The sequence below is a fragment of the Pinus tabuliformis genome, chromosome 1_2 (genome assembly GCF_031772625.1).
Source record: "Pinus tabuliformis cultivar Carrire ecotype Pingquan chromosome 1_2, CPIR1, whole genome shotgun sequence".
NCBI classification, from domain to species: domain Eukaryota; kingdom Viridiplantae; phylum Streptophyta; class Pinopsida; order Pinales; family Pinaceae; genus Pinus; species Pinus tabuliformis.
The window spans coordinates 227,772,480-227,777,438 of NC_142298.1; positions in this window are offsets into that span (position 1 = coordinate 227,772,480).

Here is a 4,959-nt window from a genome sequence, read left to right on the forward strand (position 1 = left end):
AAATGTAAGGACCAGGGTCATGATAAGGATCATTGCCTGATGTACCAGAATTATCTAGTTGGAGGGGGTCCTATCCCCTTAAAACCAGAGAACATCGCTAGGCCAAGTACGGGAGTGGTACCATGGTGCGTTATTTGTCAGATTACAGGAAAACACACAATAGACAATTGTCATTTGCTGCAGAAGTTTGTGCAAACTCCCCAACAGTTGTTCTCTAACTTTTGTAAGTCTATGGATCATGATGAGTGCAATTGTCGGAGTTACGAACTGATGATGGTCAGAACACCCATATATAGAGTACAGATGGAGGCACATCCTCATGATCAAGGTGCAACTACAGCATGCGTAGAATTTCATGGTTGAGGAAGAGGACGAGGAGGAGGGACTGGAATAGGTCATGGCTAGATCATCTGTTACAATTATGGAGAACCAGGTCACTTTGCATGAGATTTTTAGAATCCAACGCACCCCTCATGTCAATATTGTCACTAGTTTGATCATGTCATAGAAGATTGCCCTGTGCTCATCATGAAGATGCAAGAAAATAAGACTTGGACTCAACAGCCTACCCAAAACATCTAGATGATGAGATTGAACCATGCGAAGAGGGTCCTAGTGTTAATATTTTCACGCGAAGTGGCATAACTACCGGGGAGGATAAAGGGAAGGAGCCAGAGGAAAATTTATGGGTTTGCAAGGTTGCTGACAAGGAGGTTGGAATTGATGTAAGTAAAGGAAATGTTTATGGAAGCATAAAGGAGCTTCGTGGATGAAGGAGCTTCTACATCAAGGACTCCAAGTACGAGAAATCCTGAAGACATCAGTACTGCGCATGAGGCAGACCCCTCATTATTAGCATCTTTTTAAAAAACTTGCATGATGCTCCTAAGGGATAATAAGGCAGTAGAAGGACTACAAGGATTGATAGATAATTGTACTGGCAAGAATAAGTCACTGCCAGAGCAGCGCTTGGTGCATAATTTGGGAAAAAGTAAGAAAAGGATTTGTCGCGAAATGAGGTTGACTGCACAGATAAGAGAATTCAAAATGAATCAGGTATTTCTTGATTTGGAGTCTGATGCAAATGTTATATCGAATAAAACATGGGAAAGAATGGGAAGACCAGCACTACAGTGGTCCCCGATCCATATGAGAATGGAGAATCAACATAAGATTATTCCTATGAGGCGCCTAGATGGAGTGACTATGGATATTGAAGGGGCATGCACCATAGCCAATTTTGAAGTGATCAAAATAGTGGACGATAGTACCCCATATCCAGCGCTGCTTGGAATTGATTGGGCATTTGATATGAACACAGTCATCAACCTTAAGAAGCGCAGTATGATGTTCGAAAAAAAAGAACTAAGGGTTATTGTTCCATTGGACCCAGCCAAAGGTGCGATATACAGAACCAACCCGTGATTATGATGAGGAGGACGATATTGAGAAGATATATAAGCTAATTGTGCGAGATGAAGATTGGATTAACCCTACGGCGGATGGGAAAATTATGTGGGAAAAGGACAGCTCTAGTAATTCAGATTCGGATGAGGAGCTCAAACACTGGCAAAACAAGTTGCATGAGGTATTGTCACTGCGATGCAACAGGCTTACAAAATCACTCTAATGTATATCCACTGAGGTACGCAACTTACCGTATTATGATGGTTTAGAAGATGTCAATTTAGATCTGGATAAATTTGAAAGGGATGTACCAAAGAAACATCAGTTCCAGGCGTCAGACATCACGCTTACAAAATCACTCTGATGTATATCCACTGAGGTACGCAACTTACCGTATTATGATGGTCTAGAAGATGTCAATTTATTTCTAGATAAATTTGAAAGGGATGTACGAGAGGAACATCAGTTCCAAGCATTAGACATCACGCTAAGAGCTATGCCTACAAGATGGTGGGGTATGCACAAGAACATTGTTGCAGACTGGAAGGAATATCGATGGATGATGAAGTTGCGGTTTGGGTATGCCAATACCCACATTACAGAGAAGAATATAGGGAAGGACGATCCGCGTGAACATCTTGACCGATGGACAAAAGCATGGGGAGAAGAACTACAACCAAAATGGGTTCATATATTTTTCCACACTTTGGATACGATCCCGATGAACTACTATCTAGAAACGAAGTTGTGAAATGGAACTACAGAATGGGACGTTCTAAAGGAAAGTTTTTGTTAACGTTTAGCTTTGAAGATGGATTTGAATGTATTGATGAAGTTTTACAGGAGATCAAAGTTGCAATATTCAGAATGCTTGAAGAAATTGTTGCATGGGTACAACCAGATTGGAGTACACAGTTGCGTCATGCGCTCGAATGTTACAATGTGACCACTAAAGAAGGCGAAGAAGATCCTAGGAACATCAATATTCCTGAGTCGGAAGGACAACACGAAGTCGCGGGGCCTAAGGCAGAAATTCATTATATTTCACATCCCTTGAAGACCAAACAGGGAAATATTGGATTGGAATCACAACCGAAGTTTGCAAACATAGGTGACTATTCGATGAAGACACAGTGGAAAAAGTCACGGAGCTACTACGGGAGTATTGGGACTTATTTTCCACCAAGTTCTCTGATTTGAAAGGGATAGTAGGGAATTTGGGCATTATGAAGATAACTCTAAATCCATATGTGAATCTATTAAAGCAACGCCCTTGCTAGTTGAATCCTAAGTACAAGGAAAAGGTGTGCAAAGAATTAAATAAGATGCTTGCAGCGGGGATTATTGAACTTGTCGAAGAGTCGGACTAGGTTAGTCCCATGGTGGTTCAGGAGAAGAAGATGCAGGGTAGAATTCAGTTATGCGTAGACTTAAGGAAGTTTAATGACGTGTGTGTCGATGATCCATTTCCTACGCCATTCACAGACGAACTACTGGAAAATGTTGGAGGTCAAGAGGCTTACTCGTTTACTAATGGGTTCTTAGGGTATCATCAGATCAAGATCGCACCGGAGGATAGGATTAAGACCACTTTCGTGACTGAATGGGGTTGTTTTCATTATACAGTTATGCCTTCCAAACTTAATAATTCCCATGCAATCTTCTCTAGGGTGGTAGTCACAACCTTCAAGGAGTTTATTCACAGGTTTTTGGAGGTATACTTCAGTGATTGGACTGTGTTTGGGCTAGTTAAGAAACATGTTTCCAATCTTTGCCTTATGTTCGACACTTGTCAAAGGTATTAGATATCCCTTAATTTGAAGAAATGCATATTCTGCATACCATATGGGATACTGTTAGGCCATGTAATCTATAAAAAAGGGTCGATGGTCAACCCTGCCAAAATTGTTGTAATTATTAACTTGGAGCCTCCAAAGAATGTCAAACAATTGTGCGTGATGTTGGGCCACATAGGATACTACAGGGAATTTATCAAGGCATATGCGCAGATCATTGCACCCATGGAAACATTGTTGAAAGAGGATGCGACCTTTTTCTAAGACGATGACTACCATAAGAGTTTGGATATTTTGAAGGAAAAAATGGTCACCACACCTATTTTAGCGTTCCCCGACTGGAAGAAGGAGTTCCACATCCATGTTGATGCATCATGCATAGCCTTGGGAGTTGTGTTGACCCAACCAAGTGAGGGTGATATTGATCATCCAATAGAATTTGCAAGTAAAAAGTTATCAAAGGTGGAAAAGAATTATTCTACCACCGAGCGCAAAGGACTAGCAATGGTGTATGCACTACAGAAATTTAGGCACTATTTGTTGGGTGTGCACTTCAAGATGTACACAAACCATTCTACTTTGAATTACCTAGTCAATAAGCCTATGTTGGCGGGGAAGTTTTCGATGTTTGTTACTCTTTCAAGAATACAACTTTGAAGTAATCATGAAGCCAGGGCCACTGAAGCTAGACCATATCACCTCTCACAGATTGAGAATGGTGACAAACCTACAAATTTGGAGGAAGGATTGCCTGATGCACAACTCTTTGTTGTGCACGTTGCAAATGATAATTTTGCAAACATAATCCAATTCATGTCTATAGGTACAGCTCCTGAAGGATACACGACACAACAAAAGAAGGAATTGGTGGTTAGAGCCACAAATTTTTCTGTGATCACGGGGCACTTATATAAACTGGGATCGGATGAAGTGTTGCATAGGTATGTCCAGGAGTATGAACGAAAAATCATCCTCGTTGAAGCGCATGCAGGAGTTGCAGGAGGAAATTATGTGGGAAGAGAAACTACGCATAAGATTCTAAGAGCAGGACTATGGTAGTCGACTATGCATAAGGATTCAAGAGTCTTTTGCAGGGCATGCGATGTCTATCAGAGAACGGGAAGACCATCATGAAGGGATGAATTTCCCTTGAACCAGTAGGTGTCATTACAAGCATTTGATAAGTGGGTGATTGAATTTATAGGGCCAATTTAGTCACTGGGAAAGAAGACAAGGGCCAAATATATCATTACAGCGACCGAATATTTAACTAGGTGTGTTGAGGCGCATACTATAAATAATTGTAGCAAAACTATAGATGCAAAGTTTATTTTTGAATATATCCTGTCTCGGTTCAGTTACCGTAAGATATTGATGAGTGATATGGGTTTTCACTTCTTAAATGAAACAATTTTTGCTTTACTTGAAGAATTCCAGATGTATCACCAGAAGAGTACGTCGTATCATCCTCAAGCAAATGGCACCGTAGAAGCATTTAACAAATCCTAGAAAATGCCTTAACGAAGATTTGCAATGTGAAATGAAATGATTGAGATGTGCGCATACCAATTGTTCTATGGGCATATAGAACTACCTGCAAGAACTTGACGGGATAGACATCGTTCCAACTTGTTTATGGACAAGAAGTTGTAATGCCGATGGAATACATAGTGCAAAGTTTGTGGATCGCTGCAGTTACAGAGTGCAAAGTTTGTGGATTGCTGCAGTTACAGACATGGCCGATCAAGATACCATG